Source organism: Aythya marila (assembly GCF_965140915.1).
Source record: "Aythya marila genome assembly, chromosome: 4".
NCBI classification, from domain to species: domain Eukaryota; kingdom Metazoa; phylum Chordata; class Aves; order Anseriformes; family Anatidae; genus Aythya; species Aythya marila.
Window position 1 is genome coordinate 36408552 of NC_139045.1, and position 27421 is coordinate 36435972.

At 41.3% G+C, this 27421-nt stretch overlaps 1 protein-coding gene and 1 long non-coding RNA gene across 3 annotated transcripts in view; both read left to right on the forward strand.

Annotated features, from left to right (window-relative positions):
• The window catches only part of RNF150 (ring finger protein 150), a gene marked incomplete at its 5' end in the record, with an annotated part of 121037 nt that overhangs the window by 34050 nt on the left and 59566 nt on the right, over positions 1 to 27421 (forward strand). The window lies entirely within an intron of this gene.
• On the forward strand, positions 12280 to 17159 carry LOC309877550. 2 transcript variants are annotated; one of them, XR_014317382.1, is made up of 4 exons: positions 12280 to 12446; positions 12980 to 13137; positions 14080 to 14129; positions 16981 to 17159. It is a non-coding gene; the product is annotated as an uncharacterized lncRNA (long non-coding RNA). The 2 variants fall into 2 exon arrangements; XR_014317383.1 differs by lacking the exon at positions 16981 to 17159 and adding an exon at positions 14978 to 15368.

Below are 27421 nucleotides of genomic sequence, written 5' to 3' on the forward strand. Positions count from 1 at the left end.
GCCCAGTGGTGCTCGGGGCTCCCGGAGGCCCTGCATCAAGCCTGCCGGCCCTCTGTGGGTTTTTCTTACACCCTGAGGAGTCTAAAGTGGCACAGGGCACCTCTCTTTGAGCCCTTAGATTTGGTGGCAAAAGGAAGCTTCTAGTGGGGAGCTGCTGGAAGAAATGCCAGGAGTGTTGGGCAGAGCTGAGAGCGCAGCCAGAGCACGTGACGAGGGGAGCGTGTGTGAGGCAAATAAAAAGAAGAGTGTAGGTGCTGAGGAACAGGCAGATAATTAAAGAAACTTAAAATATAGTAGCCTGGTTTTTAGGAATTGACGTGTTTCTTGACAGAGTCACATTAACTGCTCTCCTCCTGCAGCAACAGAGAAGTAGTGCAGGCTGGCTTTGTCTTGCAGGAGCTCTTCTCCTGTGTACAGCCTGCTGTTCCGTGGGGAAGGTTTGTTGGCAAAATTCATCTCCTCCAAAGGGCTCGCAGTCTGTAAGCTCACATATTTGTCAAGACCCTATGTGGCTTATATGAACCGAGTTGATGGTTCAAAACTGTTTTGAAGTAGATTGGTCTTGGCATAAGGAGATATTTTCAAGGAAATATAAAGCCAAAAATAGAGGTAAAGAAAATAGATGCGGCAGAGCTATGACTGGGGAGTCATTAGCAATGATGTCACTAACTAGGCCATGCTTAAAAAAATAAAAAAAAAAAAATCCAAATGGAAAGAAATCTAGCATATGTATGCTGCAGTGGGAAGCGAGATCTGCATAAGCTACTGAGAAGCGAGTGCCAGGATTGTGAATTTCAATAAAAAGTTCATGCATTTAAACTACTGGCCATAGGCAGAACGGTTTGGGAGCACATCAGCTTGCTGGCCAGCAGCTGCGTGGTGCGGAGCTGCCACGACGGGAGGTCCCGTGCTTGGCTGCACGTCCCCGCGGGCTACAGCTCGCTGTGCTCTGCCCTGCCCTGGCCTGGTGCTGTCTCTGGCGGGCTGTCAGTGTGCCCAGAGCCGGCTCCCAGGTATCAAGTGAAGGACTGCTATGTGTGGTCAGTACGTCTGAGTTACTGTTTTAAGCTTTGTCAAGAAAGATGACCACTGAGTACGTTGTTTAAGCGTTGTTTCTGCTGGTGGTAAAAATAAATTTCCTGCTTAGCACAGCCATGTCCCTTAATGTCCCCCTTTACCTCTTCGGTATTTTTTTCTTGTTATTCCATTGATTACAAAATAACATACCTGAAGCTTTGCAGCTTTTTCACAAAAATAGTGCTTTCTGTCACCAAGGGCTACCATCACACAGGGAGCAGAGTCCTCCTACTCTGGCATCTAGAAGTGAGGAAGAAAATAGACCCATTTAGTTCTGTGAGTGGCCCCGGCTGTTCGCAGCCAGGTGCTGCAGGATATGCCCAGGAGCAGGTGCCTCAGTGCCTCACCAAGTGCCACATCCAGGACCGTTGTGTGCTAGCAGCCACAAACCTAGGAGGTAAGTGGGCACAGGACAGCTGCATGGGAGGTTGCTGAGCGGCTGGGAGCTCTCCAGAAATCCCCAAATCTGCATCTGGGTCCAGCCCTCTGCAGCCAGCATCTTTGTTGGCTCTTGTCAAACATATCAATCATTCTGGATGTAGCTAGTGCAATGCTTGTGCTTATGCTCCCAAATATGCTTATGCAAGGCCCTGGTGTCATTTTTTTTCTTTTCCTAAGTCTATATCTGTGCATATCCTTTTCGCTGGTTACCTTTGCTTCCCTGCTTTGAGAAACGCTTGCAGAGGAGCTCTGTGCCACTGCCACTCCACTCTGTCGTTTGTAAAGTTCAAGTTTTTTTCCTTGGCTAATATTTCGGTCATGAGTAAATATCATTTACAAATTCTGTGTCTGTCCTTGACAAGGTGAAGTTATTAAGACTCATTTACAGCCCGTAAGAGGAGATGTCTGGAGATGAAGTCTAGCACTACTAAAACATTAGTATTATCTGTCTGCTTGCTGCTGATCAGTGCTGTAGGGTGAGAAGACCTGTGATATATGTTCCTATCTCATCATCTAAGAATTTATTCACATGAGTTTTATGAGCATTAGTCTGAGCTGGAAGGAGGAGAGAGACAGAACGAAGACATGCCTGAGAAGTTTATGTTGCAATTAGACATATGAAAGAAAAAACAAACCATGAATACTAATGGTAGGGAAGCATGCAGATAGGTTAAGTAAACATTCAGCTGTCCAGTTTCCACATGGAGAAATCTAAGTGTTGAGAAATTTAAGTGTTGCTTAGAGGATGTTTTCCTTCTGGATTCCTTCTGTTTTGTTGTCGTTTTGTTATTTTGTTTCATGTATGTTTTACTCTGTTCACATCAGTTTTGAACTTTCAATTTCAGTGCTTTACAGAAGCCTGTTTTCATCCTCATCGCTGCTGAGGGAAACTATAGTAATATGACTTTTGTAAAGTAGCATTTGTGTTGCAGAGGACAAAACTGTTGGGACAGTCGGTCTTCTGAGTTTTTAGGGCTGAAAAATCTCCCCAAACAGAAGAAATAGTTGTGATACTACATAATCCTCCTTAAAATACATTAAGAGTTCTGATTCCCATATAGTTAAGTTTATTTGATTTATTTTTTTTAAAAGGGAATAGATACAATTTTTTTTTACATACATTTGAATAAGATTATTACTCTTATTTGTCTAAATATGTATCTGTGTGCATAGCATTGCTTATGCATGGAAAACAACTGAGGGTGTCAGAAAGCAAAAGGAGAAAAAGTGAAAAGCCTTTTCTTTGATGTTCCCCTCTTCCCTACGCACCATATTTCAGTATCCTGGTATGAATTTTATTGTAAGTATCCTTTTCAAAAATTTCTTTTATCTACGTTACCTACTCTGTCCTCACATATTTGACTTGAGGCCTCCAGGTCTTTGAAAGTGTAGTATTTTCAGCACTCAGCATTCAAATTCTATCAGTTAAGCTTCCCTTTCCCACCCACAAGCTGAGAGAAAAAAGTGCTATAGGTTGTTCCTTTGTCACTTTCTCGTGCAAGACTTGAAAGTGTAGTCATTTAAGCTTTCTCATTTTTTCTTAAGGCTTATTTTCTTCTTTCTGCCCAGAAAAAGCTCTATGCTCCAGAAACATCTTTTAAAGAGAGATGAGGTTCATACATAATCACTTAATTTTTTCCCTCCTGAACATAGTGTCCTCTCAGCCCTTTGGCACTTCCATTTAGCTGCCTGACATTCAGATCAACTTTAATGTGAGGACTTGTTTTCAGGGGAAAGATGGATGGCTTCCCGTCTGCCCCATCACTACCTCTGGACCAACCCTGTGCCCTCGGCACTGTAAGAGGTTGCTGCAGCATCCCCCACCAGCAGTGTCCTGCACCCACTGAGTGCTTTGTCAGCTGTCCTACACAGAGCTTCAACAAGGTGCAAGAATGCACAGCTTCTGAAGCAGGAGGCTAAGCAAATGATGCTATATTTCAGGAAAGACTTGCAGAGCTGTGTGTCTTCTAGCTTGATTTGTGATGATGTTTGCAGGTAGAAAGCATGGGCATACACAAAAGTGAGGAGGGAGAAAGCAAAACCACCAACTTGTTAAATATTTTCATGAGTTTTTCAACCCCGATCAGGCCTCCCATTGCAGTCAGGTTTTCCAGCTATGTATATGAGAAGTTAATCAAGCCCAGTACACGGAAATTGTGGGTACAGTCAAGTTTTTCATTCTTTTTCCACAATGTGATTCCAGCTCATAAAATTAACTATGCTCGCTACAGAGTCTTAAGAGAAATTTAAGACTGTAGCTGTACTGTATTGTCAGCCTTGTCATTTTCCTCTCAGTCATTTCATGTGTTTCTTTGAAGCTTTTCTTTTTTAAGCCATCTCTTACACTGTGGAAATGAAACTTTCAAATTAAGTGTGAAATAGTCTCTTTGTCAACCAATAACTTATTACAGTTCTGCTGTGCTGTGGATGGATGTGTTCTTTGAAAGATGAGCTGTTGTTTTTGCTCTGCAAACTTACTCTTTCACACTTTATACTTGTTAGAGAAAAGGTACAAGATTTTTTTTTTCTTCCTCTTCTTCCCCAGTGGATTATTAATGAATTATTCATCCATAGCTCTCATAAGAAGAAAAAAAAAAAAAAAAAGGAAAGAGTACCTGAATTCCCCAAGACTTTCATTTTGTACTGCTTTTCACTAAGAAGTGTTGCATACATCCAGACCTGGGAGCAAGCACCACTAACTATACAATACACGATTCTGGAAAGATCTGTAAGTGTGCTTTAAGTGCAGAAGCCATTGACTCCAAAAGCACAGTTACTGGTAATAAGCATCCTGCATGAAGGATGGTGAATTCTTCTTGTGAATATATGCACATGATGAATATAAAAAAGTAAGGTTCCATGAAAAGAAGCTGGGCTCTTTTTTTTACTTTTTTTTTTTTTTTTTTTTTTTTACCAGCCTATAGTTCCCTTTCTCTTGATTTATTCCCTTATTTGTCTTCATTTTTTCCTCATTCCCTGCTTTGTGTGCCTGCATATAGAAACCTGTGATACTTAATGATGGTAATAGAGAGAAAGGCAATAACTATGCATACTTCAAATCTCTGTTGTGCTGCTGGGACCAGCCTTTCCAACACAGCATTCATTTCAAAAGAGCTTCCTTTATGACAGAGAAGTCTTTTAGAAAATTTCTTAAGAGACTTTGTGCTTTGCTGTGTCACTATGATGCCTTGTATTTTTATGCTATGTTAAAATGGGAAAAAAAAATAGAGCAACTGGAAAAAAAAAATGACCTGAAAGGTTTTTATTTCTTGCTGTAAGGTAGCATTTCTGATGGTATCCTGACTTATCTATTAGTCTAAAGAGTGATCATGGAAGGAAAGTCATAACTGAAAACGAAATACATTGTGATTCAAGATTCAGGCAAGATATTCTGCCACCAGAGAACCATTGTTCTGTGTTGAACCATTATTTTTTTTAATATTTAATATGGAGTATAATATGTCAATTGTGAGTAGTTACCATTAGAATTATAGTACAGTTCCCATAATTGTTTTCTTTTACATACAACAGATGTGGATTGGTTTCTTTAGGAAAATGCATGGAAATGGCAGAACACTGTCAAAATTTTCATAGGTCTTGTTTTTTATTCTCCAGCAAAGTTTAGTTAATATTTTAACATAAATAAACATACAGATTTTTTTAATTCTATATTAATGTGGGTGACTTACTCTACAGGAAACAAATTTTTGGTTGATGTCTCTGATTTTCTTTATTAGATCCAAGAATCCTTGTACCAGATTTCTCTTACTTTTTAGAGAGGAGTGCAGAGTGCTGTTGTGAGCAGACAGCTCTAATGATGGTGATAGAAGTTCTGACCAATTTTCTGAGATGAGCTGTAACGAAGTTACTCGTGTTTAAATGCAGTACGCACATTAACATCAAACAAAAGCAAAATTACCAATACTTGAAAACTCTTTAGGAGAAAAATTGCTGTTTTCACTTGAATATGCCTGTGTTTTCCATTAATATGGAATGTCATTCTGATGTAAGGTAATGCAGTGTAATTTGTACCAGTAGCTGGGTTAGGGATTGCGTGCTGTCAGCTTGTTGGTACAGTAATGCCCACCAAATGTGCGAAGGTTTTCTTTCTCCTGTAGTCTTTCATGGGTGCAGTAAGCTGTATCCCTACCAAGCAGCCTTGCTTTGTAAATGGACTGCAGGCCTGGATAGCACTGAAATGTTTGGTTTATGCTTAGTCCCAGCAGAGAAAACAGGCCTGTTAAGTCAACCTTGCCCATAACAGGATGGAGGGATGAACGTAGGTGGAGAAATGGGAAGTGTTCAGCCTCTCTTTGTTCGTTGTTTACTGAATGTTGGAAAGCTGACTTCTGTTGTTTGTGTGGTAAGTCCAAGAAAATAGAAGCGTACAGAACTATCTTCCATTTCTAGTTAACAATAGTGGTAGGCTGAGAAGCACAAAGGTAGAAGAAATTCTTACTTATTAGTCATAAAATGTCATATTTTGCCACCTGCTTCATGCTCAACAGTTATTCATCCTGTCAGGTTCCTGACAGAGCACAGCAGAGGTGGCAGGATTAGGCCCAAAGTTTGAGTGACAACCTTATGCTCTGTTTAGCTGCAACATTATGATTTAAATGGAAGCTGATTGGTTTGGTATTTTCAGCCTACATCAGAAGCTTTTCCTTGAAAACTGTTTGTTATGGGAAAGAATAATTGGACTGTCTACTTTAATACAGGATTGCAATTGAAAACTGCACCAAATACATGTGCAGTTATGGAGCAGAACAGGTCTATCGATAGTGGCCAAATTGACCTAACATCAAGGTTATCTATCAAACCAACTTGGGAAAGGCTTTCCTGGGTGTAGTGCTTGGGCTTTCCACACTGTAGGTAGTGGTGGGCCTAATAATTACCATATTCCTAAATAGCACAGTAAGAAGATTCAAAAAGTGAAACACAGAAAACCATAGAATATTTTCAGTGTCTGTTTTTAGAGAGCATAGTGTAATACAGTGCAGGATGGGGTGATGAAAAATGTCACTGAATGCATCTTTTGCAAGTCTGTAACAAAATGCAGCTGTTCTACCTTTGAACTTCTGCCACCCTTCCACTTCCTGACTTTAACAAAATTTAATTTATTGACACACGCTCTTTGTAGATTTACTGGGCACACAAGAAACAACACCCTTCCTTCCTTTTTTTTTTCTCCTCCCTCATGCATTTATTAACTGAAGTACCTTATGAGGAGGATCCACAAAAGGTGATGGTAAGACATTTGGTACAACGTGCTGTCCAAATCCTTCAGTCCAGCTGCCTTCAGTATAGACAGGAGGAGGAAACTGAAGAATTAGGTTGACAAGCTAACCAGGCTGCTCCCAAATTCTCTGTTCTTCTGAACCTGTGCCCTCAGAGCGAGGGCCTTGAACACTTTTCCCTGAGAGCTCATTAAAGGGACACACTTCTTTGCTATCTGTTTTTGCTTCTTCATTGGTTTACATTATGTACAAGGAGCCTCTGCATTGAAATGATTTTTATAGCATGTTAAAAAGGAAAGGTAACTTTATATGAGGAATGAAGAATCACATGCAGTAAATCTCTGTAGCTTAAAAGAAGAGAGGATGGCATTTTTTTTTTTTTTTATCTGTGGCAGTGCTAATTTTTTGTTGTGAGTGTTTTGGCTGATTTACCACTTTACAAACTGAAAAAAATGCTGTTCCTTAACCAGTATCTGAGAAGTTGTATGCTAATGTTTTGAAGAAAAACTGCTGTGGGAAACCTTGAAGGCCACACACATACACACACAGAAGCGGGGGAGTCAAAGCGCAACCTCTGGTTTTTGGCAATGGCAACATAGACATGGATCATAAAGTACAGAATGCCTGAACATGCATGCCTGAGGCATGATATGTGAAATGGTAGATATGCAATAGAGGTTTATGCAAGTTTTCTCCTATTTTAGGCTGAAATTAGCATAAAAAATCTCTCATAACCAAGAAAAGGTTGGATCAGAAAGCCAGCTAAAATTTTGGGGGGTCTACAGATAAGTCTAAAATGTCCTAAGAACATCTTTACTACAGAAGACATTTGACCATAAGAAAGACTGTTTGGGACTTTTTTTAATATTATTTATTTATTTTGTTGGGGGTACCTTTGGAAATCTTGCCCTGTTGGTTGTCATCTTTTTGTTTTGCTTAGATAACAAACATAGTCCTCAGAGGTTTGTTGTGTTCGGATCCAAAGACTTGGCTTTGGATTTTGTGTTTTAACAACACAGAAGTGCATGAATTTCTGAAAGTTCTTTGCAGCCAGGAACAACTGAAGTGCATACTTATGGAGAAAACAGCCAGGCTTCTGCTAGCTGAACTGCACTGGAAGAAATTTGTACACGTGGAACTCGATTCTGTTTCCATTGAAGTTGATGCATTTTTGTTCCAAAAAGAATGGGATCTGCTTTGTTTTTCCTTTCAAAATTGGAAACGAGTCTCTTACAGACTTTGAACTCTGTGAAGCATTGTTAGAGACTTTTTTTCCATTTAGTATAATATCTGCTTCCACTTTCTGAATCTTTTTCTTTGCTTGTTTGAAATGGTTAGTGGTATAGCTAGTAAAAATACGTGCTACATGGGTTGGGGGGAGATTGTGTTAATTTTTAAAGAGCTATTTAGTTGCCTGACATAATTGCAAGAGTACATTTCTAAATCAGTAAAGGCATCAGACTGAAAATGATTCACGCAACTTTAGCTAGAACTAAAAAGAACTAAAGAGAATGTTACTATGATTTCAGAGCTATTTTATGGCAGTATAAATTAATGGCTTTCCAAAAAAATAATAATAATAATTCTGAAACAGTATTGTTTCATTGAATGTTGCCTGTAATTTTTGTATGGCAAAGAACCAAAACATCCCTAGGAAGCTGTATGTTTGTTTGTCTTTTTGTTAACAAGCTGTTGGCTAAATAAAGTTCCATTGTTGAATGACTAAGACAGTCAAATATTTACGATACAGACATAGAGCAGTTCCTCTTAAAAGCTGTGTAAGAAACATCTGGCCAAATGACTGAACGTCTTCTGTAACAGGGTCTTTCTGGGATTAATGGTCAAGGATTCTGACTAATTGTAGGCAGTAACTCTTAATGAGTGCCAAATGTGCACCTGTTCACCTCCCTCTCTAGGCTTTCCATACATATGTTGCACGGATGATGTGCTGGCGGGCGGTTGTTTTGTACTGCAGCTTGAAGGTCATTTCTCCTGCAGCTCCATTTTATCTTATTTCACACATCTGGGCTCATCATGAACAGAACAGGATACCAGTGCTGTTCAGCTGTAGTATAGTGGTCCGATGTATACACTAAATCAATTCCTTAGGCTCTACTTAGAAATTCCTCTGTACTAGACAGTGTAGCCAGCTGTTTTGTCGGTTTTTCAAAAACTTCGGTGATTCCATTCTGAGACGCCTTCCATACCATCCAGCATGTGATGTTACAGCCTAAACAAAGGAAAAAGAGATTGCAGTGAAGATATAAGGTGTGGATTCTTTTATTGTTTTAAGTGGATTTCATGCCACTGTAAGGAAGCATGCTTGGGGAGAAGGTGCTCTGCAACCCACAGTCCATGTGTAGCAATGAAATTTGCAAAGAGTAGGCCTCAAATACCCTTTCCAAGCCCACTCAGAGCAGATCTCATTCCTTTAACTAATTGCTAAGGTAGCTGTGCTAAGCCTTGTCTTTGTTCCTAGGGTGATAAACATGCTTACAGAGTGAAATTCCCTCACCTGCACAGTCCCTATTGGCCAATTTAGGGCCTTCCTAGGTATTTGGGAGACTTTGAGCACGCAGGTTTGTTGCATGGAGAGCCCACGTCACATATGCAAGTGAATGTTGCTGCCCAGGGAGAGGCAAGTGTCACCCTGCACATGCAGTGCAGGCTCCTGTGTACCTGCATAGCAATGTATCTCCTGGCTATAGGGATCTCCTAAAGCTGGAGCGCCGGGATATAGGACTGTGAAGACATCAGTGCTTGAGTTCCCATGACAGAGAGAAAATTGGGCAGAGCCTCTTACTGACAGCTCAAGTGCGAAGTAGCAACGAAGGCAGTCCTTTGAAAAAAAATTTCAATAGTATAATGCAGATATTCCACACAGTTAAAAAGTGAAACAGAACAACCTAGAAAAGAAAGCCTAGAAAGAAATTGCCTACAGGTAAGGGAAAGTGATAAATAGGACATTTGGGGAGCTAAAAGTAGTGGCCCTTACCCTTAGTTCAGTATTATGAAAACCAAGTTGTTAAAAGAAAAGTCACTAGGCTAAAAGTTTGATTTAAATAGCTCTCTAATGACTGCTTAAATCCATAAAAAATTTCCCCTGTTCTGAAAGGTGTCATGGGATAGTCTGGGATATGAATTTCAGCATCATGTATTTCCTCGTACCTCTGCATATATCTCCTTTCCCTTTTGCACTTAAGAGCATAAACCTTAGAGTCCTTTACAATGCTTATAAAACACTTAGTCACATAAAACAATGGTTTTGTTGTGGAGGCCCCGACAAAGCAAATCAAGATTCTTTGCACCAGTGTAGTGTGTAAAGGGATAAATCACAGAAAGCAAATTCATGTCCTAATTTTGAAAAGCCAGTGTAATGCTGTGATGTTTTCAGCTTGTTGCTGTCCAGCTGCTCTGGAAAAGCAGCAGCTGCTATGCTCCGTTGCCTGTTTCTTTCCTGGAAGGTTCTTTATGATTTAAATCACTTCTTTAGATGGAGAAAAGCAGATCTCTAATTCAGCAACAGCCGTTTACATTGACTTGACACCAAGAAGTAAAACCAAATGGAAAGGATCACTGCAAAGATAGAGAAGAATAGACTTAATTAATAAAAAACTGCTGAAGGCAAAATAAAAAAGACGACATGCTGGGGTTTAGCAGTCTACTTTAGGACATAAAAAACATACGTTCAGTAGTTTTATGCAATTAAAGGAAAAATGGCTGTTTTTTTTAACTTGCAGTGCTTATCGTTGTAGAATAATCTCATAAATCGGAGAGCAGCATCCGTGTGCTACGTGGTATCCCAGGCAAAGAGCTGTCGCCATATGAAATCCTTTTGCCTTTTTTGGCTGGAGAAGAAATGCTTCCAAACTTGGTGCAAGGCAGTAGGAGGACCAGGGTGTGCAGCCTTGTATTTGTGACTTTTTACACCGTGTGCTCTTAGCAGCGTGTGGCATGGCTGCTGGGTAGCCTTCCCCCCCTCCCCAAATCAGATTATCTAACAGTTAATCTGTTGTGTTGGTTCCGGGAGGGGGCTGAGCGACAGCAGTTCATTCAGGAGCAGGCTCAGGGCAGGAGGGGGGAGCACTTCTAAGAGTAAGCTGTTTGAAGCAAACATTTTCCTTTTAGCGATTCGTGGGATTAAATTTCGGGCTGATGTCTGTGGAATTTGGCAAGAGCAGCCAACACGTTCATCCCGTTAGTTTTTCTCCTTAATTTCTCTTATGGGAAAAAAAAAAAAAAAAAAAAAAAAAAAAGAGCCGTGCTTTATCACTATGACATTCCTCCTTTGACCAGCTTATAATTCTGTGATTACTCTTCTTCATTACCTTTTAATGCTGACCAAAGCCTATGTATTTAGATTCACAGTTCTGTCACCTGTCTTGTGTGTGTGTTTCTTCTGAAATGAGCTTGTGTGCTACTTTTAACTTCTTTTCTTTCTCCATAAACGATGATTGTTTCTCAGCCTATGCAACCATGCACATGGAAGCTATGTAACAAGTCTTTCATCCTGACTTAGGGGAGAGGTGGGAATACGTCTTGTAAAGAAAACATGCTTATTACATCGGCTTTCCCTTGTTTCAGTTAAGTCCATTGGTCTGGAGGTCTTGATATGAATCCTGAGTATCAGTGTATGTGGTGCTGATAGTTTGTGTAATGTCTGAATACTGAAGCCTCCTGTACTTGCCCGTCTTTCTTTCCAAGATACGAAGGAGGGCAGGGAAGATCTAAGTCTAATTAGAGTGAATGAATCTGTGCGTTGTCAGAGGCTTTGCTGTCTCTTATCCATATTACTGCCGCAGCTGAGGAGCGCATCACAAGGGCACCCTGGTGCGGACCCTGAGTGCTTTATCTATATAGATTACTGCAGCCTATTTGCACAGGGTGAAGCCAGACTGCAGCTCCAGCTTTCAGGAAGCCTCCTCACAAGGGGAAAACAAATTATGTTAGCTAACACGTAGCAAGTGTCGGGAGGTAAAAGCTTAACGAAATTAAGACAATGTGCAGCTCCCAGGCTGCAGCAAGTGCTATGGGGAAACTGAGAGGTAATCAGAGCCTGGTAATAAGCATTAAAACTATAGATACCTTGCCTTTTCTGGAGCTGCCTTTCAGTATAGTCTCTGAGTTAAATGGTATAAGAATGTCTTTTGCCATCACAGAGTTGAGGTTTCAGCCAGTAGAGACAGGGCTGAACTAATAACAGCACAGAGGACAAGCCAGGGACTAGACAATCTTGCCAGGATAACAGGAAACCTCAGCGTGGAGTCACAGGGTCACAGTGCGTGTACTTTATTTGGGAGTGCTGTGTTTACTTAGCTGGACCTGCCAAACTTGTCCTAACCGCTGTAGGGAATTGGCCTGTCCCACACACCTGTGTAACTTGCGTCTGGGTATTTCTGCCCATGGTGAGTGTATAAATTGCATGGTACTTCTCACCGTGGAGTTCAGAAGATCCTGAAGGCAATAGATTGAGAGGTGCCACGTGGCCTTTCTTTCAAAAGGAAGGACTTGGTAGCACAAAACTCTGGGTACAGCTGTGATTCTGGTGGGGAAGGAGAGGGCAGGGTATCCATTTATGAATGTGATGGCTTTCAGGATTTTCCAGGGCTCTGAGTAATCTGGGAGCTGCCACAGTCACTAAAGAGGCCCCTTGGGAAACTGACTTGATACAGGTGGATTTTTAGCTTCTAGGTAAGTAGCTAAGTGTGTCACAACTGAGCCTTCTCTGTCTGCTCTCAAAGGTGGTGGTCCTACATCACCTCTGCAGTTTTTTTCCAAAGGATGGCAGACATTGGCAGCTAGAGCAGTCAAGGTCCTTCAGTCTTCTTTTTTTTTTCATCCTGAATTCACTTTTTTCCTTTTTTTTTTTCCTGGCCCACCCTATGTATGACTCTACTATGTATGACTGTATTCCTGCCCTGTTATAAGTGTAGCCCTTTCACCCTTCTTTTGTTATCATAGTCAATCAGTTTCTTTCGAAGTCAGCAGCTGTCATTCTGAGGGGCTCAGCATGGAGAGAAACCTCAGACAGTGCCATGAGGTCTCCAGCTGCACCCCCAGCCCTCATTGCCTCTGATTCAGCAAGCTGCTCTGAAGACCCCACCAAAACAAAGTGCCTGCTTGGCCATCTGCAGTTCAGGCAGCAATTTTGTTTCGTTTTGAAGCCTACCATCAGCCTCCATTGGCCCAAGATACAGGACTACAAAAGTCTTCTTTCTTTACAGTTCCAGATTTGTGCCTTTTTTGGGTCAATTTCTCCAGCTTCTTCAAACTGGACTCGTGTAACTCCAACAAAACCAGTCAGGTTTTGCCAGCGGAGCATTTGGCTAATGCTGTACACCAAGCAAAGACATTTTGAAGATTAATGATCTGCATGTCATGAGTATGTAAATACTTATTATTTGCTCACATAACTTTTTTTTTTTAAGTGGTGGCTTTTGAAAGATACAGTTCAATTTTCCAACTGTTTATGTCTAAAAATGAAGAAAATATAGGGCGGCGAGGGGTAAAACTGATGCTTTCTAATGTAACCGAGTTGGTTTTAGGGGAGTTACGGAATTAAGCAACTACTGCAAGATGTAGAAAGTATTGTGTTAGTGACTAGAAATGTTAAGTCATGCATAATTTAAGACCAAATCCCCTAGGAAGAGTTCACATAACATACATAAACTGTTGAGGGTTTAATAAACAAGGAAACTGAAAAGGGCAGCATTTGCTGTAATCCAGATGTCTTGTTACTGCACACAGGTATTTCCAGCCAAGTGCAGAATGCTGCATTTAATGCTGAAGTATAGCTGAGTGAGAAACAAGATGGGGAATCGGTAATATCTCAGTGGTTAAGCACGTTAATAATACACCAGTCCTCTGTTCCTAAACCACAAAAAAAAAAAAAAAAAACCTTTATCAAATCTATGCAACCTTTTCGGATTTGCTTTTCCACTCAGGAGTAGTGATAAGAGAATTTCAGAACTGAATGTCTTAACTCCCTGCGCTCCAGCTGAGCAGCGTGTGTTAGCAGCGTGTGTTAATAACTACAGGAGGCCTTGCCTGCGTACAACCTGCTGCTGTTTGCCTTATTTTCAACTGATGCTGTAGGCCCCCCACATGAAAATAGCGATATGAGAATTTTAATTCATTCTATAATGACTTCTTCCCAAGAGCTTGGAGAAATGGACATTTCTACAAACTTTACATTGTAATAAAAGCTGTAGTGAACCGCAGGTTGCTCCAAGTTAAAGAGGAACTAATCTGAAGTAATACCATTGATCCAGGGAAGTTGTTTTGCATTATTTGGCCCAGGTGTTACTTTTGTTTTTTTCCACAGCTAAATCACACATGGGAATAACCAATCGCTAGATGTAGATCTTCAATGTGGTAGGTGAACTGAATTCCCTTTTTTTTTTTTTTTTTTTTTTTGAGGGTCATTCTGCTCTTTAGCATTTTCGGTAGTACTCTTAGTCAAGCTTTATGCAGCGATCATCAACTTGCATAGGCTACTGCTTCCAGTCAGAAATGGGACTGTATTTTTTGGGATAACTCATCTGCCCCTTTCTCTGGCGTTAGGTAGAAGTCAGCTTTGTTTGTCTATTTGTGCTGCTCTGTTTTGTGCTAATCTGCCTGACATCGAACTGATTTAAAAGCTACCCCACAATATGTTCTACTAGAACAAGTCTGAAGATACCGCACAGAGTCAACTGAAGAGTACCTTAAGTTTTTGCAAGCGTTTTTTGGGAGTTTCTGGATATCTCTGAACCTCCACACATATGGGGAATGAAAATATAAAGGACTGAGAGATTTCAAACCTCCAGGTCATTGCAGCTTACTGAGATAATTGCCTAGTGACCTCCCTTTTGGATCCTTGACAAAGACTGTCTTTTTAACAACATGCACTTCTGCTATGACCTCTGATTAAGGAGATTTAAAAAAAAAAAAAAAAAAAAAGAGAGAAAGAAAAAAGAAAACTATTCCACTCATGGTCTTTCTCTCACTCCTTGTAAACAAGTATGTTGCTGACTAAGGTGGTCATTCTTCTTCCCTAAGGGCTTTCTATAACCACTTTTTACAAATTACTGTAAACTGAAATGAACAGCTTTGTGGTTAGGAGCAGCCTTTGGTGTGTGGAGATCAAGTTCCTCTATCTTCTGCAGATTTTGGTTAATGAAAGTGAATTGCCTTGGAGGGGATTCATCCTTTTTTTTTTTTTTTTTTTTTTTTAAACCCAGTTTGCCTGAAAGCAAGGCCACAAATCTGAATGAGTCAGGTGAGATCCATTTATCATTGAAGAAGAGAGCAGGATATTTGCAAAGGGCGAATATTTCATCTTTTTGAACTGCAAGAAGAGCCTTGAGATGGCTAGCTTGTTACCAACTGGGTTGAGGTGACATTAATTCCATGTTAGGATTTTAAATCAGACTACTCATTGATTTCAATGGGAGCACACCTGAGCACCCTTTTAATTCTGTTTCTGGGCATGGACTCATCCAACCTATGTTTAGAGTATTAGGTTTAACTTCTCTGTGTTTTTCTTGTCTTTCTTCTAAGATTTAAATTGCCACGTTCAGATTTTGAGATGAAAATCGCAAGCAACTGATCTGTAAAATGCAGAATGCATTGTTTCTATGGTTTTCTACTTTTTTTTTTTTTTTGCAAGTACATACCAGCTGAATATTTTTAGGAATTACCATGATGCCTGTAAGTGCTACAAAGTAGTAACTGAGAGAATCTTGTAAAAATAGCATTGAAAGTAGACCTCAGAAAGTCATTTAGGCCATCTCTCTACATTTTAAGGCAGAAGCGACTATAACTGTTGTCCTTACAGGGCACAAGGTTGGTTTGTGTTTTTGTTAACATGAGTGCTCTTCCTCACCACACCAGTGCCCTTTCTGTAGTGGTTTAAATACTTTTCAAAATGCACCAGGATTTTAAAAAGGCATGGCACTTACTGAGCTAGGTGTACTTTGTTTTGCTTGCACATGTGATGTACAACTGTCTGAAACCATTTCTCCTTATGCATGATGCTCCGTCTTAGGTTGTTAGTAACCTGACAGTGCTTCATATAGCTAAACAGCAGCCCATCAGCAAGGAGGAAAGGAAGTCTAGAAGAATTTACTAACAAATCTGAAGTCTTTGTGCATGCACTTTGTTGGTTATTTCAGTGCTGTGTGTGTTAAAAGAGTGTTAAAAAAAAATAACCACTAAAAGACTGGATTGGAGAAGACCTTCATTTGTCTGGGGGTCCTTTTGTTCTTTCTATTCTGACTTCTGGAAGTGGCTGTACAAATTTCAATGTTTCAAGTATATTTTTGGAGTAGAAGAACTATGCATGTTGACATTTAACGTACCGATGTCTGAGGCTACCAGGCTCACCTTCTGGGGGTAATTTTACATAAATTGTGGCTTAGTAACATAGTGTGTTACTTACTGACTACATTCTTTTCAAATTTTGGTATTTCCCTGTTTTATTTCTGAACTTCCTTCATTTTGTGTCATAAATAACATTAAATTTGCTGAATTGCTGCCCTTGAATTACTTCAAGACAGGGTGAGCAGAAACAAAACGAGAAGTGAGAGGGGATTTATTCAAACTTAACTCAAAGCAAGTGGCAATGTGAGAGGTACTGCCCTAAACACTAAGACTTCTAAAACATTTACAAGAAATAAGGAACTGAAGTGCTACTTTAAAGCCATGCTGAACATAAGCAGAATCAGAAAATTTAGGAGGAAAACCATGGGATAACAGTGCTGCTGTCTCATGACACAGAGATTTAAACACCCAAGCACAAAGACAGCAGCATTATTATTGTTAAATGTGTACATAATGCAGCGAGTTTGCATTTAAAAAAAAAAGCAATGTACGTCATTGTATTCTCAGAATTACCATCCTTTGGGAACAGAGTCTCTTGGGAAATCATTTTTCCCTTCCATGAGCTTTGGCACCTGATGCAGGCGCAGCTTTGATGCAAAGAGGCTGCGTGCTCTTTGTTTCTGCTGCCCTTTCCTTCTGTCATTCCTTGCATACGTGTTACCCAGTTCTGCCTGCTTTGCATTCACGCTGTGCTCCTGTGTGTCATAAAAGCCCCAGACCCATATTTTTGAGCCTTCTGCTGCATTCACTGTAAGAATAATGCTGAGGTTTTTCCTAGGCCCAGAGGATTACTGCAAAACTTTGTTTTACGTTTCCAGATCAAGTACAGACAAAATGTCTATGTTCTTTGGAAATCTTACAGCTTTTCAAGTACGACACGAGGTGCAGGCCTTCCCTTTGTGTGATGGTGACTCTCCTCATGAAACCAGGATGCTCCCTGGAGAGCAGATAGGGGTGATACAACAACTGCCTGGTCAATCTGGAGTACTCCCCATGGGGCAGGACACGATGCTTTATTTCTCTATTTTGTTTGCAGCCTTATTGCAGTAAATATCCCGAGAATATAGATGTATAAAGGCGATTCCGGAAGAAATGTACTAAAGCTGTTCGCAAAGAAAAATGCCCGAAATAAAATTGTTGGCTGATACGAGGGAGATTACTCTTCACTACCCTCATGTTATAAATAGCGGTTTTAAGAAACATGAGATTTTCATTGCCTAATGTGGCACATACCACCAGAAAAATGTAGTTGTGTGTAGATGCTGCATAACCTGGCATGGTCAGAGAGCTCCCTCGATGTGAACCATGTGTTTTCTTAAGCCTGCATTTCCAGTCAGGATACTTGAAAGGCTAAGAAGCATTGCGTATAAGCATAAAGAAGATTAATTTCTCTGTATCATTCAGTTACGAAACACAGGATTTGATAATGGTGACATAAAAATAATGGTGTCTTTAAAGAGAAATAGAGACATTGTATCTGAAAGGCACATCAGAGCTATAACCCTTTTCTTCTCATCATGCCCGTGTTTGACAGCTGAAAAAGGATAATACCCTGAGCAGATGAAGAGGGATTTCTTTGTCTGTGGGGGGTTTATTCTTCAATAATCATAACTTCTTCTAAGTAACTCTTTGGGAATAACATCTCTGAAATGAGATTGTGGAGTTGTTTTAGCCAGGTAGTATCTGGTAGTGATGCGTTCAGCCACTGTTTAAAATGGCATTTCGTGAAGCCTGCAGCTCTGCTTCACTAACAATGACAAGCTGTAAAACGCCGAGACGTTCTGTAGCGTGTTAAGAAAATGTTTTGCTCTTGCACCTGCCAGGACATTTGGGGCCCTGTTCCCTTTCTCCAGGATGTCTGTAACTTCCATACATAATCAATAGGAATTGCTCATATCCTGTGCTAGGAAAATAAGGCCTGTAAGCCAGTCTGTTAAAACCTGTTGTCTAAAGGGCAGTGCATAAATAATAATGCCCATCTTTTGTTTGTTTGTTTGTTTTTCAGTAGCAGTTTATGTTTTTCCTTCTTTTCAGTACCTGACATAATTGGCCTTACATACTAAAGGTCTGGTCCTGCATCATTATAAGCCAACGAGGGATTTAGCTTTCATTTCATTGCAGGGAAAAGGTGCGTGACTTCTGAATGGTAATGCATAGCTGTCTTCCCTGGTTGTAATGGGGGAAAACAGGTTTCTAAGATGTTTGCTTTTCATGTATTATAAGTGTGCTTTTGAGATGCTTATATTACTGTCATAGCAAGGCGTGCATTATAAAGATTTTTAAAAGAAGCTATGTATCCAAGCTCCACATAAATTTAACAAGTGTAAGGTCCCGGAGCATAATTGTTTCTCTGTATTGCATTAGAAAGCATTCCCACAACTTTCTCCATGTGAGATCAGGATAGAGAAACATTTTGCCTCTATAGAAGGATAAATATTTTTCTCTGGGACATTTAGACTTTCACATGCTGTTGAGGGTTGTTTTTCTTTTTTCTCCTGTGAGGAGGCCTGCTTATTCCAAACATTTTCAGGCCTGATGTGTAGTTTTAGCTAAGGGCGGGTGTATCTTGCAGAGCTTGAGGTTTCGTTACCACTGCCAACTATTCCCCGGTTCACATGGTTCATTTGTCTAGTTCAAGCCTGAAAAAACACTTCTCCTGTATTTCAGTTGTAGAGTTGTTTTTTTTCTCTTTTCAGTTTGTTTTGTTTCTTCTGAATCAGGATTTCTGCTGTGTGCTGGAGTTGGAACATCACCTTACAAGAGGGTGTACGTGTTTGGTAGCACGCTGCTTGTTGTGCCTCTGGTCTTGCCTCCGGAGCCAAGGAGGACCAGCTCTATGACTATTATGAATTCTGTAGTGAGACTGCTGCATGAGAATGGCAATTTTTGGGGAACTTCCTGTCAAATAGGCTCATCTCAGCACTCAGGTTACTTTAAGCCCAAAAGCCATTGGGGCTTACAGTTCCAATGGCAGGTGTCGGTGACTGCCCTGAATCCAAGTACTTCCTCAGTGCTTCCTTGGACTTTGGTCCATGTGGAAAGAAACCCAGAAATGTTCATATTTTGTCAAATTTTCTTCTTGCAGTAGCTGAGTGTGTTTGAAACTAGACCTCATAAGCTTGCCACCTCAAGGTTGCCAACCTTCTGAGAAGCTGGGGTACATGTTTAGAAAATTGCAGAGGAGTTTTTAGATTTTTATAATCTGATCTGTTTAGTACAGATCATCAAGTGGTAGTCAGTTTCTCATGTACTAGCTGAACACATTATTCAGCTCAGAGGACATGCTCAGTAAATAAATAAATCATTTCTCCCTGTTTAATCACTCTCACAGTTGAACATTTTGTGATTTATTTATGATTTGAAAAGCACACCTTAAGACTCCAGCTGTTGACTCTCTGCCTTTTTTCTGGGTAGACAAAGGCCCTATTGCTACCCATTATTTTCTGTCACTGAGGGCACGTGCACAGATACGTTAATGGATACATATAATCAAGTCACCTCCTGGTCCTGTTTTCAATAAATGGAGCTCGCACATGCTTCAGGCCTCCCTGCAGCTGTGAACAGTCACATTATTCTTATTTTACTCTCAGTGGCTCTTTGCTTCTGCTTACTATTTCCTGTTTATAAATCCCAGGATCATACTTCTTTGCCACAAGGTTGTCCTTGAACTCCATCCTGATGTGGTGCTTTTATTTCTTTGGTTGGCTGTCCAGTCAGAATAACTGCTTTCCGCATTTCAGCCTCTTGTTGTTGTTGTTGTTGTTTCTTTTTCTATTTCTATTTTTCTCCCCTCTCAATTGTTTGTCTAGCCTGGCTTCCTGGTTCCTAGAAACAGCACCTTGGTTGTAGGCAAATGCTGGCAGTGTGTATCGCCCAGATCATCAGGTGAGCTGTGGCACATTTCTCCTGCAGTCAGTCTGCTTTGTTACACTATTTCCTATAAGAAACAAGCTCTGCGTGGCTTGTGGCTGCATTTTGTTCAGGAACATTGATAGTTATGTTCTGGGAATCACACAAGGTAAATTCAGGAGCTGAGGTATCAGAAAATGTTCCTTATTTTGCAGTGTAAGTCCTTGGTAGGTCGAGCTGCTCTGCCATGTGCTTATGTGGAAGAAAGCGATTCACAGACCTGCACGTGGGTGAGCTGGGAAGCCAGAGCTGTGTTCCCAGCTCTGCTATTGACTTTCCCTGTGACTTGGACACCTTGCCCTACTCTCAGCTGATAAAGTTTACCTGATATATTACAGCCACTGGAGAGGACCGCAGTGTTACAGCTACAGGGAATGACATCCAGCCTTTTGGTAGAATTAGAAGATCGTTTCTAGACAGGGTCAAATGCAGAAAAGCAGAATCTGTGGCACCAGACAGTTTAGTTCAACTCATCAGTGTACTGCTAAAGACTGGCATAGACAGAGCTCAGCAGACAAGGTGGTAAGCGGAGAATTTTAGCTTCTGCTTCATGTTCTTCGGCTATGTGAGGCAGGGCTTGGGTTGGTGACTTATTTAGATTGAACAGACACAGACATGGCTAAATCAGCCCTATGCTAGGCTACAGAGCTGGCAGTTGAATCAGTCAGAGAAGTATTAGCAACTTCCAGATAGCTTAGTCGGGGTAGGAATAACCAAACAACAACCAGTAAAAATAATCCAGGAGTCCATTTAAGCAAACATCCCCTTCCCCCATCGATGTTTTTAGATGTCTTGTTCTCAATTTTGTGTCAGTTGTTCTCAATTACATCTCTATTCATGTTCTTTTTTTATCATGTAAACCAAACCAAATGAGTTGTGTCTTCAGAAAACCCCGATACCATCGTTAAAAATGGAGTTTGTTGCCTGTGAGACCTTATCCCCGATGTATGAAGCAGCACTGGAAGTTTGTTGTACTCTTACGTTCTCAGAAGTTGATATTCTTACAAATGATTCTAAACTGGTTTGCCCTAGAGAATTAAACTATATCAATTCGAAATCCAATTTTATTTAAGCTTATGCCTGTTCATAATGTAGGAAAGACCTAACATTTATCTTCTGCTTGTTGTGTGTTTTTTTTTTTTTTCCTTTTACATTAGACATTTTAAGTGTTGTTTACCTAAGGGATTGTATGGACAGCTGGAGAATTGCAAAACTAATGGTATTAGGGAGACTAATGAAATAAAAATTGATTTCTTGAGGAGGGATGTGAATTTCATTCAGTCTGAATAATATGTCTTAGCCATGATTTTTGTTTTATTTTTACTAGTTCTACCTTTCTGATTTCAGTATATGGAAACAGGTCCCTTGTTTTTAGACGCCTTTAACCATAACACCCAAAAAGAAAGGTCCAAAGATTCAGCAGGGTGGCAGGTTTCTTCTGCAAGGCTCTCAAGCAAACAACATCTCTCCAGCAAAAACAAGGCAGACTTTATTGCTCTTGATTCTATCTGACGTAAAACAAAATAAGACATGTCCCTCTCTATTTTGAGGTGTGTGTTTGATTTTTGTTTACTTCATCCAGAAATTTGCAGACTTTTTAAAATAGCTCATAAATAGCCAGGGGTTACAAATCCCCCCCCTAATTGGTTTATGGCCTTGACCGGGCTGGGGCCAGTGGAAAACGCTGCGACTGCGTCAGGGGACATTTCGAGGGAGGCAGCTGACAGCATTGCACGTTTCCCCTCCTTTCCTTCCCCTGCTCCGCAGAAGAGGTACGCAGCTGGCTCCTTGTCAGGCCCTTTCTTGGTGTGGCTCCTTGCCACCCATGGCATCAACACCAAGTCTGAGAGGAGATCTTCCTCCATGGTGACATTGAACTTTCTGAGGGGTTTTTCAACTTCTGTCCAGCCTTCAGGAGGTCTGATGGGAGAGTGCACTGGCTGCCACATCAGCAGTGCAATACAGCTGGTGTTTTGGGAAGTGTCTGAGGCCACAGCAGCCCAGTGAGCTGAGATTTGACAGGGAACAGCGTACAGGGGGGCCTGCCCTGGGACCTGGTGCCCTGTCGGTCTGCCTCCCATGGCTGGCCTGCAGGAAGGTCGCTGCGCAGGTCCCACGTCAAACTTGCTGGGTCCCTAGGAGCACATGTTTGGCCAAGGGTGGGCAAGGAGTACTTGAACTGAGAAATAAGGAAGCTTCAATGTTGTTTTGTAGTTTTCAGAATGATTTTGTTGACACGGATTAAAAAGAAATGTGGGCTAATTCTCCATGAAAGCTAGACACCCGCCTTTGCAGGAGGCACAAAGACTCGTGGCATCGGTCAGCCCAGTGACACTAACGTGAGGTGACAAAGATGAAGGCTCCGTGACTTACACTGAGCATAATGACTGAAGACTTTTTCTTCCTGGGAAAGTTTGTCTTTAAGATGGCAGCAACTAGAAAAAGTGTTGGCAAACCTGCCACTATAAATCAAACCTATCCATCCCCTATATGGAAAAGTATGTCCGAAGGTATGGAACGGCTTCCATATGAGGAGCGAATGAGTGAGACGGGGCTCATTCAAAGAGATGACTAAGGGCTCCTATCACAGAAGTCTGCAAAACTCCCACAAAAATCCAATGATACTGAGAGATGTTCAACTGCTTTTGGAGGCTTTGGCAATGTGTCAGCGATAGTCTGGCTCAGATTTGGTTTATTTGTCCTTTTGTTCCACTTTTACCAGTCATTTCCAACATTTTATTCTTTTGCTCCATTTTCATTCACTGTTCTTATCAGTTATTTTTAATCCCATCACCCTGCACAGAGTGATGAAAGCAGTTAGTGCTTTTACACCTCTGGGGAACTTTTATCTGAGTAAGGAGAGAGAAAATCCCCTGCGGCAATTTCACAAAGTTCCAGGATTGCTGCTACGAACCTGTTCCTTGCCCAGCTGATTAGGGGTCATTTGAACTGGAACTTGCCCAGCAGTGATGCTCAGAACCGCACCAAATTTACAGTGTTGTTTCCTAGCTCTTTGCTCTTTCAGTCACCTGTGCTTTTAAAATGGCAAACAGCTCCAGCCCACTTGGAGCCAACTGAGCATGTGGCTTCGATCACAGTTGTTTCAGTGTCTTGGTTTGGGGGGTTTCTGTGTCGGATTAGTAGGCAAGGGATCCTGAGGGCTGCTTTTGTGCAATTTTGTCTTCTCTGCAGAAGGAGGGGTGTCCTGTAAAGCTGCTCTGATGGTCAGGTTTGACAGTGCAGGCAGAAAATGTGCTGGACTTCAACTGGGAGCTGATGTAGTCCTGGTCATGGGGACCAGTGATGAGAGACAGCGATTAAAAAACACTCATCTGGTCCCCCACATCTATTTCCTATAATGAATAGTTTTCAGCCAGAGTTGTAGAAGAGGCCTCATGGACTGAAGAGGTATTTTCAGACATATTAAAATAGCTTGAAACATCATTTTAGAACTCAGGCATTTCAGCTGAAATGGGATTTTTTGCAGACATGTCTCTCTCCCTCTTCCCGCTTCCCTCCCCCTTCTTCCCTCTTTCTTTTTTCTCCTTTTTAAAGGTTTAGAAAGTTTCTAATGATATTTTATTCTCCAGGGTCAAATTTTGTTTATTTTGCATATGGCACTAGTAATTTTTTTAACATCTCTGATGTTAGGAGTAAATGAGCAGGATTGGTCACTGCATCCAAAAAATCACTGATTCTGTCTCTAAATTTAGAAGAAAAGCTGTTATTAATCTGCATAGTAATGGCTACTTTTGTCTGTGTATAGTCTCGTGGTTATTTCCCAATTTTACATGTGTTTTCAATAGTCTTTGCTCATGAAGTTCGCAAAGCACAAGCAGAACGTAACTCTATTAGCAGGACATAATTCCACATAGATTAGTTAATTATGCTATCAGCAGCTCCAGTTACTTCCAGCACCGTTTATTTGTTTCCCCCGTTTTATCTCAGTACTCCACGGATCTTTGCATGCCCATAGGTTTCATTTTTACCAAATGTGCTCACATACTGTCAAGGTATGGGGTCAAAGAAAGAGGAATTCCAGGTCCGTGCTGCAGCTAGCTGTGCTGGAGGTGGCTGGCCGAGTGTTTGCAGTGGGAAGCTGCACTTCTGGCCATGTTTCACCAACTCACACCCCTCCCAGCCTCTGGCACATCCCTGTGCAGTGTGATGTGGCCTTGAGCGGTCACAAATGCAGGGTAAGGCAACAAACTCAGCATGTGTGTCCCCATGAAGGGGCAGGACGACGGCAGCATCCACCAGCTCCTGCCGAAGTGCCCTGCTGTTGGAGGAGGGGGCACCAGGGGCAGGCAGGGCAGTGCCCAGGAGGATGGGAGCAGCCCCAGCTGTTCTGCTTACTCGTCTTTCCTTCCTGGCAGAGTGTCTGGGATGTGGCTGGGATCTGGATGCTCTGCACTTATCTTCAGGGAGCCTTTGTCTAGTCACTCGACGTGTTTGCTCTAGCTTCCCCATCTGTATATTTATACCTGCTCTGAGAGCGCCAGGCACAGTGACTGGCTTGTGTTTGCACTGTGCTCCATCCTGACTACTTCAGATGCTATTCAAGACATATTTGCTTTTGGCGTAAGTCCACCGGAGATAGCAAAGCAGATTCTCTTTGGTAGTGGGCGTGTTTTGCAACAACCCTGAAAAGGTTGTGTTTTGCTAATAAATTATCCCTGCAGCGTGTTTTGCTATGAGTTGGAGCCTATCCTAGCTGTAAGACCTTGCCTGAAGGATTCTGTCTGGCCACCTTGCACATGAAAAAAACACAAAGCATTGCAAGGCAAGTCCCAGAACAGAGAACTTATAGCAAGTGACACGTGTCATTAAAACCATACAACGTCTGGAAAACAGCAGGGATTTCTGGAGACATCTTCAGTGCAAATGATTAGCAGCTATAATGAAACACTTTCCTGGCCACGATAGCAAAGTCTTGAAAGCATGTGCCTTGATTTGGGCTGGGGTCTGGGGAAACCTCTCGGAGAACCACCCCTTTTTCTGTAATTAAGTGTGAATAAAGAACAACACGTTGATTCATTAGCGTTGGATATATCAGCAGACTGATGAGCTGACGCTAAGGGAACCGAGCCCAGGAAAAATGCAACTGTCATGCTGTTTGATTTTGTAAGTTTTATAGCTCTTTACTTCTTTTTCCTTTGCTGCAGTTTCTGCATAAAATTAGAGGAAGTCAATATATTCTGAGCTCTTACAGCCTTGGCAAGATCAGCATTGATTACAAAAACATGAACAGAAATTTCTTTGTCCCTAAACAGTAATAAACAGTGGCTGCGACTGCTTTTTGCTGGAAAGATCACAGCCAGAAGCATCTTGCCTCTCCTGGTTTTAGCATCAAAAGAAATGAAGCGAGAGCAGCTCGGCTGGAGGTTATTGTTGTTCACCTCAGGATGAAAGCGAAAACTTTCCTATCAGTTATTTAAATACTGTAGCCAGTCATTAACATCAGCGGGTCTTTTTTCTTTACAGGTCACTTAACTATCCTATTAGATACTTGTACTTCTGCAGTGAAAAGTGATTCGTGACCAGATTGTCTAAGGAAAAAAAGAAGAGTTTGTGTCAAACTTTCTTCTTCTGGTAACAGGGAAAAGGAAAGGCTGGAAGGAAAAAGTGTCACTTCTCTTTCCAGCAGGCACTCCCTTTTCCTTAGCCTTTTAAGGAGCCCTGATTTACAGTTAAATGTTTTGGGAGATGGGTGAGGGACCAAGGAAGGCCCCAGCAGTGCCAAGAGGAAGCAAGAAACGAGGCAGAGGATAAGTTGAAGGAATAGCCATCTGCTTTTAAACGGAGAGATAGGAAACCAATGTAGAATGGGGGTGGGAGGAGATGAAAGCACCCACATCACTGCAAAGCAAGGGCTCTAGAGTAATTAGGAAAATAGAGCATAGGGTGAAAACTCGTGTTTTCATGCATGTCCACCAAAACGGGGTTGCATGCAGCATAAGGCGTGATGCAGCCCCAGGTCAGCCTTGCATCCTGTCTTGCTGCTGCTGCTTTCTGCTTTGCTCCGGTGTTCCTGGGCCCCAGCAGCAGCTGAACACTAAATGCTCACAGGTAGTACCCAGCCCCCAGCCCACCCCACTGCCTCCGTACCTGAAACACACCCAGACCCAGGACCGTCTGGCCCGTGGTCCTGTTTCTAATAAAAGAAAACAGCAGTAGCTGTCTGGAGAAGTGTATAAGCGGGGTGAATGTTTAGTCCTGGCTCCCCAGCCTGCAGCATTATGTGGTTCCTGGGTGTCTCTGCCATTTGGTAGCTCTCCATTTCGCAACACCAAGACACTGTCTCTTAACCCCTTGTTTTTGCATGTGAGGGCCTTCCCATTTTATTCAGAACTGCCTCTCTTCTTTAAGAGCCTTTGGTGAGAAACCTCACTGAATAACTTTGCAGTACTTGGTCCGTAGTTGTCCATTTCTGTTACGAAACCTCATTAGAAATTGGTGTCCTTTCTAGTCCTCTGGCACTGAGACAGCTTTATGCAAGAGGTTGTAGATCACAGTTTGTAGTCATTCCACTTATGATATACGCCTGAGTATTACTGCTACTTACTGGGTCTTGCTCTTCTCTTTGCCATTTTTTTCTGTAGTCCCATTTTCTGATACTTCAATTTGAGACCAATGCCTTGAATGCCCCATAAAAGAGAGTTCCTGCAGGGAATTATCCTTTTACCCAGTTTGATTTCTTATAGGTAATGCTTCACGGTTAGCCTTCGTAAAATTCTGGGACATTATCTGTGCTGCTGCTTTTCTGAAACAGCTGAAGCACAGAAATGAGTGTAGTTTTTTTTTTCCAAAAATATTGCTTTGGTTTCCAATTACAAAATGTAATTTCAGCCTATGTTTATTGTTAAAGGAAAACGAAAACAGGGATCAGCTGATATTCTGATCAATTTATAATTGTACCATAAAGAACAGAAAAGCTAGGATTGAACTCTCACTGGATGGTCTCTGAGACTTGTTACTCTTGTTGCAACTAAGAAAATATTAGTAAAATTTATTTAGTGTTAACATTCCATTGAAATGCCATCCCATTAACATGCATACTATTTCCCGTGTAATTTAACTGTGAAGAAACCAAACGAGATTGTAAAGCAATGTTATTTTCAAAGAGAACAAAGTCAGTAGCAAAAGGTGGTGTCTTATACTAATCCAACAGACCAGTCTTGGTTATATGCTCAGACAGTCACTACAGCACTGTTACCATGGGTTATCATTCTCTTTGATACTAGGCTGAGCTGTTTATTGTTCTGGAGAAACAAACAATACTGTTCTTTAAACATAAAGTCCATGCTTTGCTTTACGTTTGCTTTAAAATGTTACACATAATCCAGAATGTATTGTAAAATCCATTCACACAGATGCCACCAGCAACAGGAGTA